A 16,476-nucleotide genomic window follows, 5' to 3' on the forward strand; every position below is an offset into this window, starting at 1 on the left:
AATTTGTTTGAATATAGTCTCTGTTCCTTTCTCTCTTTCTTCTCCTTCTGGTATGCCCATTATTCTTATATTGCTCTTTCTGATGGAGTCAGAAAGTTCTTGTAGAGTTCTTTCATTTCTTTTAAGTCTCAAGTCTCTTTCTTCTTCCATCTGTGTCATTTCCAGGTTTCTATCTTCGATGTCACGGATTCTTTCCTCCATCTGGTCAACTCTACTACCTAAACTGGTTATTTCATTCTTAATTTCTTCTATTGAGTTCTTCATCTCCAGAAATTCTATTTGGTTCTTTTTTAAAATTTCAATCTCTTTCGTTAAATGCTCATGTTGTTCTTTGATTGTGTTTCTGAGTTCATTAAACTGCCTTTCTGTGTTTTCTTGCATCTGGTTGAGTTTTTTCAGAACTGCAATCTTGAATTCTCTGTGATTGAAGTCACATATTTCCATATCTTTAAGTTCCTTTTCTGGAGACTTTTCACTTTCTTTTTACCTGTCTTGTTGCCTTGGTTATTCATGACAATTACTGATTTATTATTTCTCTTCCTAGACATCTATAGGAGTGGCTTCTGCAACACGTTGATAGGAAGAGCTCTTTCTTTTGTTTTCCGGTACTTGTTGGTAGAAAGTTTTATTTTCTCTCCGACTGCAGCCTTTTTTTCCCTTCTTACATAGTAGTGCTATGTTTTTCTGCACTATTCCAGCTTCTCACACAATGGGGGGATTCCCTGGGAGACGGGCTTCTCCTCTGTTAACAGTTCGCCTGGGTCACATGGCACAGTGTCCATGTCGGTATGCAGAGAGCTTTTGAAGTTCCAAAGCTCTTCTGCACCAGATTCAGAGCCGTATGTTTCAGCAGCTCTGTTTACTCCTGCAGGTATCCACCCAGATAGGTGGTGCCAGGGGCGGGGTGAGGTGTGAGAGGTGGCCCAGCGCAATGGTGGTGACCACCACCACAGCTGCTCCTGCTTCCACCGCTCCCTCCCCTTTGCTGGAACTAGTTGGGCTGCGAATCTGTGTCTGAGGTCCACAGTTCTCAGAACAGCAAATATTCTGTTCTTTTGATCTGACACTGCTACTGTTCCGCTTCTAGCACCAGGCAGGTGGCGGCGGGGCAAGCTCTGGGAGGGTAGGGAGGAGGCGGCTATTCTCAGTGCCTAAGGCTTCCATTCTCTATGGCAGTGAGGGCTTAAACCACCGTTTTCAGCCGTCTTTCCTCAGTTTTTTTTTCTCCGAGGTCTCTGCCATGAGCATTGCGTTCAGCCGTGTTATATGCTGCCCCCATCAGCCCTGTGGGCCATAAGCAGAGCCCTAGCACTCGGAATTCTTCCCTCTCCCGCAGCTGCGGTAGTTCTGGGATGCAGCGAGCTCGGAGCACTGAGCTAGGTCTGCGTCCTGCGCCCACGTGGCTCTGTCTCCGCACTTCTCCCTTCCCTCCTTCCCCACCTGCGTGATTCGCCCATCTGTAGGTGAATACAGTAGTGGGCCTCTTCGTGTTGTCGGTCTGCTGTGTAGGGAGTCCTTTGTGGAGTTATTGTTGTTCGACTAGTTGTAAATTCCAGGGGAGCTTTACAGAGGCCCACCTCATGCCGCCATTTTGATGATGTCAATCAAGGGTTTTTTTTAAAGTATATTTTAATAGAGGTCAATTAGAGACCAAAAAACGTCAAAATCCCAGGAAATAGATTAACAGTGGGGTTGAGAAAGTATATCAGGTGGTGAAAAAGGAAACATTTCCTTTCATAGCTCAACTTAACCATACAAGAGACTGGGAAAACACTTTTATGGAGGAATAACATTTTACACTTATCAGTGAGTAACAGCTGAGAAAGTATAACTTTATCAAACCTTCTTGATGTGATAACTAAGAACATACTTAATGGGAGAAGTGGAGAGAGTGTTCTGGAGTTGGGAAGACAGTCTGAGAGGCTGTGTAGGGAAAATAGGGCCAGTCAGGCTTTCCTCCCCTGGCCAGCTACTGACCCTGACTAGCCTGCGGGTCTGATAAGATAGAGTGTTACGCAGGTGCAGTCCATCCTGAAAATGTTATTGTAAACACTCCAATGTCAGCACCTTGGCTGTGAGCTGCTTTTGTCTCTGTATGATATAAAAGGGTCTGGCCATTTTACGGGATGCGGGAAGGCTGCTGCTGCTGTGGGCTGATGAGTTATGAGACTGCTGGTGGCTGCGGGTGGTAACCTGAGAATGTCCAGTTGTGTGCAGCAGTGAGAAACCCCTGGCTGTGTCCCAGGAAGCCTGGAAATAAAACATGCCTACTTTGCCTTCGGCTCCATGCATCTTCTTCTAGCTCCCTGAGTCACAAACACCTTACCCCTGGGACACCACCCACTCAGACAGGCTGTTTTGTTTTGTGGCAAATTATGCTCAGAGACTGAGACTGTCTTGGCCAATAGTTTATTTAACACAGGTTCACTGTGGGAATTATAATTTCACAAGCCAATAGCACAAGGATAATGTTTCTTAATAAGCCAATAAAGAAATAACATATTCTAAGGCAATGATAGATTAATCACACTATTGTTCCAGGCAAGGGGAGATGATAGGAATAAAGTCCAAATTTAGTTGAGGTGAAACTTTATATGAGTTGGTGCTCTGGAGAGATAGCTTAGCCAATGAGAGCTGATATCCAGCTAACGGAGCAAAAGTCCCTTGTTGCTAAAGCACATTGCCAGGGAATGACAGTGTTGACAGGAAAAATGTTCTTTGCAGGACTGCTGATGGTGAAATAGCCGCCTTTACCACCGCAGGAGTTAATGCCCAAAAGTCTTCAGAGGGGTATTTAGATCAAAGGGTAGCCTTGCCCAGACAAAACACTCTCAGTGAGTCCTCACAAACTTGCTGTATTTATACTCTAACTGTCCTCTCACCATAGTTGCTTCTCCACATGTTTTATTTGATGAGCCCCTTCAGCAGCTGAGCTAATGAGTGTTTATTATCCACGACAACTGATGAGATGATGACGTCCAGACTCAGCTTACTTCACTCTTACATCAAAAAACCTTACTCTTGAAAACAACTTCATTTTTGTCATAAGCAAATGGATTTGAAATCATTTCAAACCAATACCCAACAGAAGTTCTGGTCTACCTGGATAGTATGATAGTACTGGGAAACTGAAAAGGGGTAGAAAGGTGGTGTGACAGAAGACTGGATCCTGAAATGGCACTGAAGACAAATTTAATTTCATATTTGTCTAGAGCTAGCTTAGCATTCATGGCAATCTCTAGAGATTCTTTTTGCTCCATGACTCCTCAGTTTTTTGGGGGAGGAGGGGATCTAAAATAACTGGATATTTGTTTTCCTGTTTGAATGCCCAAATACTCAAATCCTAAGATTTCTTTAAATTTTTGTTTTTGTTAGAGGATAGATATGTTTAAAGGGTAACTTTTTCATTATAATAACTACTGACAAATAACAAGAAAATGATATGTAAATAGTAGAAGATCTGTGACAACCTTGTATTTAAGATTAGGAACCCGTCGCTATACCACACAGTATTTTTTAATAAGTGTTTCATCAATCCTGCTGGTCCTTTCAAAATTACTGTAGAGACATTTTTCTATTGTAGAGACCTTCACGGGTTCATTTGACATAATTACATAACTTTATTACCAATTTTAGATACTGAATCTTTATAAAAATCTTTAATTAAAAACAAAAAACGGTACATCCTTAACTATGCTAGCCAAAAAAAAATCTCAGAACCAGTCAGGTAAAATTTCATTATAGTCTAATAGTCCATGTCTCTCAGATCTAACTAAGACACACTTTGAACAAGACAGGTGATCACCTATTTAGTGTATAGCACGTTCCAATGACTTATTACCTAACTAAAGGAAGACTGCTTATATCCACCTGAATTCTTTCTGCAATGCAATTTAGATGTTAACTACCCATAGTTAGCACAGACTTCACAGGTTGAGAGGGCAATCCTCCACAAGCACCCCCTCACTTTACACATTAGCCACAAGCTCTAGAGTTCCAAGGCCATCCACACTTCTGTCCAACTGACTAAAATTCTGGAGGTTCTTACTACTCCCTTCAGGTTTGAAAATGTAATAGAAAGACTTGTAGGACTCAGGAAATTGCTGTATTTATGATTATGGTTTTATTATAAAAGATGCAAAACCAGACCAGAGAAAAGAAGAAACCTGTAGGGTAAGCTCTAGGAAGTTCACAAACATGGAACTTCCACGTCCTCGCCCTTGTGCAATCAGGATATGTTACTAACTGGGAAGTTTACCTAAGCTTGGTGTTAGGAGTGTTTATTGGGGGTTCATGGGGTTTCATGACTGATTGAGTCATCGGCCATGTGATTAGATTCAATCTCCAGCACCTCTCCCCTCCTCAGAAGTTGGGCTGATATCATCTGGCTCAAAACTGCAACCGTCTAATCACATGGTTGATCTTTCCAGCATGGCCAGCCCCTATCCTGAAACCATCTAGGAGCTGGCCAGGAGTCACCTCACTAGTATAAACTTAGATGTGGTCTGAGGGGCTGTCCATGAATAATAGTCCCTTCTATCACTGTGAAAATACCAAGTGATTAAAATCTCCATCCCAGGAACCTAGGGCAAAGACCAGACAAATTATTTATTACACAACACCTTCTTACTGCAACTTAAAATAGATAAGTAGATAGAGACTCTTGAAATGTATCTTATGAAACTCTTAGAGATTGCCTTGTTTTATTTCCTTTAGGTATCATTTTACCAGTGGAATTACTTCTAATTCGTGGTCCCCAGGCAGGTATTAGCCAGCAGTAAGTTATCAAATTACCTCTCATTAAATTTTTTTTTTAAATGTCATTATTCCATTATGTGATTTTTATTTCTCCTTTGAACTAATCAGAAAACTTTTCAATAATTTAAAGGTAAAAAAATCTCCTTTTTGATAAGAATATTTCTTCACTTCTACTCTGAACCACAAAAGAACTAGGTTTTCTGATGTGATCCATACTCTTAGATAGCAACAGGGGTATAAAAAAAGAGTTCTTAACTTGACTGGTTGTAGAGAGAAAATATTAGTGTTAGTAATAGGTACTAGAAAACCATCCTCGCATTTATGATAAAAATCCTACCTATAATAATTCTAAATAAACCTGATTTTACACCACATTATAAGTAAGGATCCAAACAGTAGAGATGATTAAAGAAAAAGTAGTTCTCTCAATTAACATGTGAGGTTATCAAAGATTCATAATTGGACCAAGTGTGTCATGGCCAATTCAAGGAGAGCACGTAGTGTTCATTTCTTTTACTATGACTTCCAAGGCAGAGATATCTCACCCAAGGTTCATGGACCAGCATCTGTAGATGTGCTCTAGGACTTCTGTTAAGCTTCTGAAGTAATATATAAATTGTACATTTTATGGAGAGAGAATACATAGTTTCATCAGATTCCTAAAATCCGTGACCATAAAACTTAAAAGCCCTAAGAATGCCTTTTGTACAAGAGCCCTTTTCTAGGAACAGACCAGCCCTCAAACCACTCCCTAAAGACTCCAGAATTATAATTCCTACCATTATAATCCAAGGGCCTGCCATTGGGTCCTTCCAACTCCTCCAGCCTTCTTGAAGCATTTATTTTCCAAATAAGATGACTTGAGCCTCTATCCCACATGAGCCTCAGTATTTCTGAGAATTCTTGGTGGGGAGAGCTTATATTTCTCCTGGTCACCTCTCACTCTGATTTCTTACTCTATTCACTTCCTGTACCAACATTCGCAACATGGAAAATAGCCTCGTTTCCTTTATTCCCCAAAGTACTATTAACATAAAACAGCTGCATATAACAGAACTTTACTGAAGGTTTAGAAAACCTGAGAAGGATCATATATTAATAACCATGGTTTAGCTTCTGTAAACTTAATGCTTTATCTGCCTTACATGCATATGCTGGCCTTGCCTTGTTCTGGACAACCCGATAATATGCTTGAGTCACCTTGCCTGGACCTCCTGCCTCCCTCATTGCCCCTGCCCCCTCAAGAGGAATCCTCCTCTTGGGGGAATGCTTTTCAAATACAAACAAGACAATATAAAGTCCACACTCCCAACCACCTCTTTGTAGGGCTCTCATACTCTTGGCCATTATCCACCTGCCCTAATCACCACAGACAACTAGGGACAGCCCCTATGTTCCAGAGCCTGCTAAAATTATTCAAACTAGCAATCTAAGCCTGCTTACCCTGCCTTGACTGTTGCTTCCCAGAAACACACACACACACACAAACACACACACACACACACACACACACACACACACACACACACACACTAAACTCTTGCCCACATTTCCTTCCCTTTCCTCTGCACCATGACCAACCTGCTTCCTCATGTGGTTCCAGGTGTCATAACATGCCCAATTCTCTTGGGAACTGTAACAATCTTTTCAATGGCAATCAGTTGCTGATCTGTTGGCCTCACTATACCTCACATTTTCTATTAATACAATATATTCTAGAATAAATCATAACAGAGCACACAGAACAGGAAGCATCTTACAATTTATTATTAAACATCACTGTTTCTTAGCTGTCCCCTTACAAGGAATTTTTTAGCAGCTATATTTTCATAGGACTCCTCTCCCCACTGAGGCCATTACTGCACATGGTTTCTTTTCTTCTCATCCTTGAGTTCCCCACACATTTCCTATTTAGATGGCAGAGGAATTTAGGAATGCTCCTATTATTTTACCAGGTAGAACAGTTTCATTTTCCTTTTTTCAACCTTTACCAATTTATATCTCCATGGTCAAAATATCCACTAAGATTTTTTTCCTAAAGAAAAGATCTGTCTGCCTTTAAGACAAATGCTGCTATTCCCTATAATATGAATGTGCAGCAACAATTTCATCTTTTAAAGCAAAATTTCTTCTCGTTAACAATGTAATAGCCCTATTTCTCCACAAATAAGACCTAGCCGGATAATCAGCTCTAATGCGTCTTTTGGAGCAAAAATTAATATAAAACCTGGTATTGTATTGTATTGTATTGTATTGTATTGTATTGTATTGTATTGTATTGTATTGTATTGTATTATATTGTATTAAAGACCTGGACTTATATTGTAGTAAAATAAGACCAGGTCTTATATTAATTTTTGCTCCAAAAGACTCATTAGAGCTCATTGTCCAGTTAAGTTTTATTTTAGGGGAAACACAGTAACTACAAAAGCAATCATGGAGACAGGAGTCCAAACACACTATTAATTTAAAATATTAACTAACAGTTTAAAGTTTATCATATACAGATTATTCAAGTTTGCACTTTGTAAGAGACATTAATATAGAAGAAATAATAGCTTTCCTATGTGCCAATAATAAGCAATAGAAAATAAAATGGAAACTATCCTACTAAAAATAACCATAAAGGGCCAGCCCAGTGGCTCAGGTGGTTAGAGCGCCATGCTCGTAACTCTGAAGGCTACCGGTTCGATTCCCACATGGGCCAGTGGGCTCTCAACCACAAGGTTCCGGTTCAACTCCCGCAAGGGATGGTGGGCTGCAACCCCTGCAACTAGCAATGGCAACTGGACCTGGAGCTGAGCTGCACCCTCCACAACTAAGACTGAAAGGACAACAACTTGAAGCTGAACGGCACCCTCCACAACAAAGATTGAAAGGGCAACAACTTGACTTGGGGAAAAAAAAAGTCCTGGAAGTACACACTGTTCCCCAATAAAGTCCTGTTCCCCTTCCCCAATAAAATCTTTAAGAAAAAAAAAAAACAACAACAACAACAAAAAAAAAAACATCATTATCAAAGTCAAAATACAAATAATAAACTCAGAAAATGTTCTTTCTATATAAAGAGATCTTAATAAAAAGTAAAGCTAAATACCTCAATAGAAAATTGGCCAAAGGATATAGACAGGCAATTCACAAAACAAGAAAAGCAATTAGTCAATAATATATAAAAAGAAGTTTTCAATGTTAAACAAAATATTTACTGGTATTGTTTAGTGTTATTAAGGCAGGGAATCAGTGAGAGACACATATCTCATGCTTTGTTGTTGGTATTATACTCGTAAATTGATATACCTTGTGAAATACAACAGTTTGGCAGCATATATGTATAGCAAAATTCTTTAATACAGCAATTCCACTTCTAGAAATCTATCAGAAAGAAATTGATGGACAAGTGCACAAAGGTAAACATGCAAGAATTTTCATTGCAGCAAAGTTGATGAGAATAAAGAAATTCTAAACTGTACCTAACAAAAGATATTAATTAAATAAATTATGGCACATTCTTACAATGGACACCCTACAGCCACTGAAACTATTATTAAGAACTGTATTAATTGAACTTAAAATGCTTGTGATATAGTGTTAAGAGGGAAAAGGGCCACGAAAATGTTTATAGAGTATGATTTCGTTTTCATAAAAAAATAAATAAATAGTTGCATGTATTTGCAAGGAAATGCATCTGGAAAGATGTCACCAAAACAGAAAAAAAACTTAGGTTGCACAATGACAAATTTGCAATGACAATAGTGGAAACAAGGAAAACAGCATTACTTAGGGTTTCACTATTTTGTCAAAACAAAATTATTCCATTTTCTGTATTCTCTTTGTCTTGTAAGCAAACAAAATTTGCAGAGTCATCATAACCAGTGACAAAACCTTTCTAACAATTCAATTGTGTCCAAAACAGGGCAAAACCACCAAGACAAATGGATGAAAGGATGGATAGATGGATGGATGAATGGATGGACAGACACACGGACAAACATTCAGTCATAGATAGGCAAGCAGTCTTAACTTTTTAGGATCATAGCTCATAATAGAGAGAAGTCACTGTCAATGTCACAATCAATTTCCATGGAGTTTACCAAGACTCAGAAGTGTGGTTGGGAGAAAGCAAAGCAAGCTGTTCACCCTCTTGAGCACAATTTCACAAAGCAAATACTTTTCTGCAATTTTTTTCAAGAAAAAAATATGTTGACACAGTTATTGTTAAAACTATGACAGAAAAATCACTACAGAAAGCCATGTGAAAGCAAGACCATGAGGTTCCAGAAAAATTAGTCAAAGGTGGCACCTTGTCCATCTGTTCTCATCCTACCAACTGGTCCAGCTTCTCCCCCAAACTGGCTCTCCAAGAGGTTGACAATTGGTTAGCTAAGCCTCTGCAAGGACCACATTCCTGGAAAACTGTTCTGCTCTGCTTTTACATCATCATGTGATACACAACCCTCATCAGTGTAATTTTACATGTTTTGTGTGATTGTTTAATGCCTATCTCTGCAGCTAAACCATAAACAACTTAAGGTTGGAATCCACCTATGTTTGCACACCTTTGTATCCTCAGCACAGTGCCTGACACAGATAGCCTCTCAATAGATATTTTTTAATCAGTAAGTGAGACGAATGAGTAAGAGTGAAAAGCCAGCAAACTGAGATTTGGACTGCTATCCTTTACTTTCCTAGCCTTAAGGACTAAAATTAAGTAAGGCTTAATTCCACGGCTATTACAGTAAATTCTTCATACATATAAATTCCTTCATACTTTCTCCTCTTCTCTGAGTTCTAGTTGGAGCTCCACCACCTATCATATATGTAGTTAAACTCAAGATTTAATCTTCCATCTGTAAAATAAGGGGTTAGATGGTCTTTAAAGTCATGTCCACCCCTAACAGTCTCTGATTCAATATAAACACCCTGAAAATTGTCCCTGGGAGAAAGGGTTATGATACATTCTGGTTGCTAGAATTGTATGTGGAGCCCAAGTTGTGGGAGCAGTACAGAAAACATTAATAAAGAATAATACCAAACTTCAAACATTCTATTTGGGAGGTGGAAAGGGGAATTAGTTGTCAGAATATATGTATCTCAAACAAAGGATCATCCTTAAAATCAGATTACTCATCAACAATGACTAGGGTTTTATACATTTAATGTTTCAATTGCATCAAAACTGGCCTTGTAAAAAAAAAACCTTTCTTCCTCCTCCATTCAGCTATGAGTGTAGCTGTGTCATCCCATGCACTGTGGCATTTGTTCATTGAACCACTGTCCTTCTCAAAAGATAGTTTTTCACCCATACAAAATGACTATGAATCACTGGTTCTATGAGTATTTTCTCTTTGTTTTGTTCACAGCATAAATGACAGATTTCAGAGTATTTATTTCTTGCATAAGCAAAAGTTGCCATTAACCTGAAATATCCCATATTGCGAATGCAGATTGTTGCATCTTAATTTCAAACATTGGGTAACTATGCAGTTCTAATTAGGGGTTCATAATTCTGCTAAAGGCAGGATATGAGCAACAGGAGGGGAAAAAAAAGTTTCACAGAGACTAGAAAAGACTACTGATATTTAAAGTATTTTTTCCCAGATAAAACTGTTTATGTGACTTGAAAACTAAAAGAAAAATATTCCTTTAGTAATTATTTCTATAGCTTTTATATAGTGTCTATAAGCAAAGTATTTAATAATTTTACATGTTTTCATTTTATTTTCATAAATAAATATTTAATACAGACCTACAATGTTTTTTTGTTTCCTCAGTTAAAGGATTAATTTTTCTATAAACATCCCTGTATAATCTACTCTAATATTCATTTTTTTCCTTGTGAAATTGCTACAGACAGTAATTTTCATCTCTGTTGCTATGTTCCCTCAGAAATTCTCTCTCTCCACTCAGATCACTTACCACACGTTCTTATAATTCCTTGTCCAATTAATTGACCAGTAAAATATAATCTCCTTGAACGTAGAGCCTATTATTGATTCCCTCAATAAATGAATAAATTATTTAAAAGAAAATTAGTGAATACATTAATTCAAAGGAAATATATATAACATATGCAAAATATATCATATTCCTAAGAGAAAAATTTATATAATTCTTTAATGTTAGATTTGTGATTCAAAAATAGTAATTTTTGTTTTTCAGCTTTATTGAGATATTAATGACATATAACATATGTAAGTTTAAGGCGTACAAGATGATGATTTGATACATGTATATATTTTGAAATAATTACCTCAATAATGTTAGTTAACACTTCCATCCCATTATATAATTACCTTTATTGTGTGTGTGTGGTGATTTTTTTTTTTTTTTACTTAGACGTTTATCATTTATATCCCTCACACTGTGTCAACCCCCCTCCCCCCATCCACTATCCCTCTGACATTGCACACAGCCATTACATTTCCACTGTCTCCCAAACAGGACACATGTCCATCGGATACCCTACAAAATCTTTACAACATTATTGATTACATTCCCCAAATTAATTTTCAAAACCCCGTGGCCATCTTGTGGTTACCGAATGTTTTCTAATCCCCTCATCTTCCCCCTTATCCCCACCCCCCCACCCAGCTATCAACCCTCAGTTTTTCTTCTATGTCTCCAAAACTGTTTCTGATTAGTTCATTCACTTATTCTGTTCTTTAGATTCCGCATATAAGTGAGATCATATGGTATTTGTCTTTCTCTGTCTGACTTATTTCACTTAACATAATGTTCTCTAGGTCCATCCATGTTGTTGCAAATGGTAAGATTTCTTTCTTCTTTATGGCTGCGTAATACTCCATTGTATAAATGTACCACAGTTTCTTAATCCAGTCATCTACCGATGGGCATTTCGGTTGTTTCCATGTCTTGCCTATTGTCTATAGTGCTGCAATAAACGTAGGAGTGCATAAAGATTTTTGAATTGGAGTTTTGGATTTCTCCAGATAGATACCTAGGAGTGGAATTGCTGGATCATAAGGAAGTTCCATTTTCAGATTTTTGAGATACCTCCATACTGTTTTCCATAGTGGCTGCACCAATCTGCAATCCCACCAACAGTGCACAAGCGTTCCCTTTTCTCCACATCCGCGCCAGCACTTGTTGTTTGTTGACTTATTGATGATAGCCATTTTGACTGGGATGAGGTGGTATCTCATTGTGGTTTTTATTTGCATTTCTCTGATAGTTAGTGAGGTTGAACATTTCTTCATATGTCTGTTTGCCATCTGTATGTCCTTTTTAGAAAAATGTCTCTTCATGTCCTCTGCCCATTTTTTAATTGGGTTGTTTGTTTTTTTGGAATTGAGTTGAGTTTTTTATAAATTTGTGATATTAACCCCTTATCAGATATATCATTGGCAAATATCTTTTCCCATTCAGTAGGATCCCTTTTTGTTTTATTGATGGTTTCATTTGCTGTGAAAAAACTTTTTAGTTTGATATAATCCCACATGTTTATTTTTTCTCTTACTTCCCTCACATGAGGGGATATATCAGTAAAAATCTTACTCTGGGTAATGTCTGTGAAGTTTCTTCCTATATTTTCTTCTAGGAATTTTATGGTTTCAGATCTTACATTTAAGTCTTTAAGCCATTTTTAATTTCTTTTTTGTATATGGTGTAAGGAGGTGGTCCAGGTTCATTTTTTTGCATGTGTCTGTCCAGGTTTCCCAGCACCATTTATTGAATAGACTGTCTTTACTCCACCGTACATTCTTGCTTCTGTTGTCATAGATTAAATGGCCATATAGGCATGGATTTATTTCTGGACTCTCTATTCTGTTCCATTGATCTATGTGTCTGTTTTTATGCCAGTACCATGCTGTTTTGATTACTGTAGCCTTGTAGTATAATTTGATGTCAGGTATTGTTATACCTCCCACTTTGTTCTTATTTCTCAAGACTGCTGAAGCTATCAGGGGTATTTTATGGTTCCATATAAACTTTAGGATTATATGTTCTATTTCTGTGAAAAACGTCATTGGTAGTTTGATAGGAATTGTGTTGAATATGTATATTGCCTTAAGCAGTATGGACATTTTAACTATATTAATTCTTCCTATCCATGAACATGGAATGTGTTTCCATCTATTTGTATCTTCTTTCATTTCTTTCTTCAGTGTCTTATAATTTTCTGAGTACAGATCTTTTACTTCTTTGGTTAAATTTATTCCCAGGTATTTTATAGTCTTTGGAGCAATTGTAAATGGGATTGCTTTTTAAATTTCTCCTTCTGATATTTTATTATTGATATATACAAATGCAACTGATTTCTGAATATTAATTTTGTATCCTGCTACTTTACTAATTCATCTATCAGCTCTAATAGTTTCTTGGTGGAGTCTTTAGAATTCTCTATATATAGTATCACATCATCTGCATATAATGACAATTTTACTTCCTCCTTACCAATTTGGATGCCTTTTGTTTCTTTTTCTTGTCTGATTGCTGTGGCTAGAACTTCCAGCACTATGTTGAATAGAAATGGAGAAAGTGGGCAACCTTGCCTTGTTCCTGATCTTAAGGGGAATGGTTTTAGCTTTTCCTCATTGAGTATAATGTTAGCTGTGGGTTTATCATATATGGCCTTTATTATGTTGAGATATGATCCCTCTATTCCCACTTTCTTAAGGGTTTTTATCATAAATGGCTGCTGGATTTTATCAAATGCTTTTTCTGCACCTATTGATATGATCATGTGATTTTTATTTTATTAATGTGGTGTATCACATTAATTGATTTGCAGATGTTGAACCACTCTTGCATACCAGGGATGAATCCCACTTGATCATGGTGTATGATCTTTTTATTGTATTGCTGAATTCTGTTCACTAATATTTTGTTGAGGATTTTTACATCTATGTTCATTAGCGATATCGGCCTGTAGTTTTCTTTTTTTGTGGTGTCTTTGTCTGATTTGGGGATCAGGGTGATAGTGGCTACGTAAAAAGTGTTTGGGAGTCTTCCCTCCTTCTGGATTTTTTGGAAGAGCTTGAGGAGAATAGGTGATAATTCTTTTTTGAACGTTTTGTAAAATTCACCCATAAAGCCATCTGGTCCAGGGCTTTTGTTTGTTGGGAGATTGTTGATTACTGATTCAATTTCCCCGGTGGTAATCAGTCTATTCAAGTTTTCTGTTTCTTCTTGAGTTAGCCTTGGAAGGTTGTACACCTCTAGAAAATTGCCCATTTCTTCCAGATTGTCAAATTTGTTGGCATATAGTTGTTCATAGTAATTTCTTAAAAATTTTTGTATTTCTGCAGTGTCTGTTGTCACTTTTCCTCTTTCATTTTTGATTTTATTAATTTGGGTCCTCTCTCTCTTTTTTTTCATGAGTCTGGCTAAAGGTTTGTCAATTGCGTTTATCTTCTCTAAGAACCAACTCTTGGATTCATTGATCTTTTGTATTGTTTTTCTGGTTCCTATTTCATTTATTTCCGCTCTGATCTTTATTATCTCCTTCCTTGTACTCCCTTTGGGCTTATTTTGCTGTTCTTTCTCCAGATCCCTTAAGTGTGAAGATAAACTGTTGATTAGTGATGTTTCTTGTTTCTTTAGGTAGGCCGGCAATGCTATGAATTTCCCACTTAGGACTGCTTTCGTGGCATCCCATAGATTTTGGGTCGTCGTGTTTTCATTTTCGTTTGTCTCGAGATATCTTTTGATTTCTTCCTTGATCTCCTGCTTGACCTATTCATTGTTTAGTAACATGTTATTCAGCCTCCATGAATTTGTGTGTCTTCCAGTTTTTTTTCTGTAGTTCATTTCTAATTTCATAATGGCACTGTGGTCAGAGAAGACAATTGGTATGATTTCAATTTTCTTAAACTTATCAAGACTTGTTAAGTGACCTAACATATGGTCTATCTTGGAAAATGTTCCATGTGCGCTTGAGAAGAACGTGTATTCTGCAGCATTGGAGTGAAATGCTCTGAAAATATCAATTAAATCCAAGTGGTCCAATGTATCATTTAAGGCTGCTGTTTTCATATTGATTTTCTGTCTGGAAGACCTGTCGCTTGTTGTCAGAGGTGTGTTGAAGTCCCCTACTATGATAGTGTTACTGTTGATCTCTGTCTTTATGACAGTCAATATCTGTTTTATATATTTCAGTGCTCCTCTGTTGGGTGCATAGATGTTTACTAGGGTTATGTCCTCTTGTCGGATCGATCCCTTTATTATTATATAGTGCCCATCTTTGTCTTTTAATATGTTCTTCATTTTAAAGTCTATTTTGTCAGATATAAGTATTGCAACTCCAGCTTTTTTCTCATTTCCATTTGCATGAAATATTTTACTCCAACCCTTCCCTTTCAGCCTGTGTGTGTCTTTTGATCTGAGGTGAGTCTCTTGTATACAGCATATACAAGGGTCTTGCTTTCTTATCCACTCAGCCACCCTGTGTCTCTTGATTGGAGCATTTAATCCATTTACATTTAAAGTGATTATTGATAGGTACACAGTTATTGCCATTTTAAAATTTGTAGTTAGATTGTTTTCATCTTTCTTTTATTTACAGAAGTCCTTTTAGTATTTCTTGCAATGCTGGCTTGGTGGTAATAAATTCCTTTAGCTTATTCTTTTCTGGGAAGCTCTTTATCTCTCCATCAACTTTAAATGATAGCCTTGCTGGATAAAGCAATCTAGGTTGTAGGCCTTTGTTTTCCATCACTTTGAGTATCTCCTGCCACTCCCTCCTGGCCTTCAATGTTTCTGTAGAAAAGTCATTTGATAGTCTTATGGGAGTTCCCTTGTATGTAACCCTCTGTCTTTCTCTTGCTGCTTTTAGGATTCTCTCTTTGTCTTTAGCCTTTGCCATTTTAACTATAATGTGTCTTGGTGTGGACCTGTTTGGGTTTATCCTGGTTGGAACTCTCTGCACTTCCTGGGCTTGTATGTTGGTTTCCTTCATCAGGTTAGGGAAGTTTTCGGGAATTATTACTTCAAATATGTTCTCAATCCCTTGCTTCCTCTCTTCACTTTCTGGTATTCTTATGATGCACATGTTGTTGTGCTTGATGTTATTCCAGAGGTCTCTTAAACCATCTTTATTGTTTTTTATTCTTTTTTCTTTCTGTTGTTCTGTTTGGGTGATCTCTGCTAACTTGTCTTCTAAGTCCCTGTTTGATCCTCTGCTTCATATAACCTGCTGTTAATTCCTTCAAGTGAGCTCTTTATTTCGGTAATTGTGTTCTTTAGTTCTAACTGGTTGTTCATTATGATTTCTACATCCTTCTTTATGTTGTCTCTAAGCTCCTTAAACATTCTTATCATCACTGTTCTGAACTCTGTCTCTGATAGGTTGGTTGCCTCTGTTTCATTTGGTTCCACTTCTGGAGGTTTCTTCTGTTCTTTTATTTGGGACATGTTTCTTTGTTTCCCCGTTCTGGCTGACTCTCTGTGTTTGCTTTGATGTATTAGGTAGATCCCCTAGAGTTCTTAGTTCTTGCTGGGTTATCTTATGTAGTATGTGTCCTTTATATTTGACTTGCACTACTTCGTTCTTCTCCTCTGTGTGTGCTCCAAAGGTGACTCTTGTGTTGTGTATATTGTCCTGTTAAAGAAGATCTTTAATTGCTTTTTGCTTGTGAGTAGGTGGGGTTAACTTCTAGACTGGCTAGTTGTGAGACTTGGCTCTGCCCACTGCAGGGTGTTCTGCTGTGTGAGGGTTGACCGCTTAAATGTGGTTTGGCCTCTATGGGCTCTTGTGCC

The sequence above is a fragment of the Rhinolophus sinicus genome, chromosome 4, assembly GCF_057876585.1.
Source record: "Rhinolophus sinicus isolate RSI-liver-muscle chromosome 4, RSI-T2T, whole genome shotgun sequence".
Taxonomy (NCBI): domain Eukaryota; kingdom Metazoa; phylum Chordata; class Mammalia; order Chiroptera; family Rhinolophidae; genus Rhinolophus; species Rhinolophus sinicus.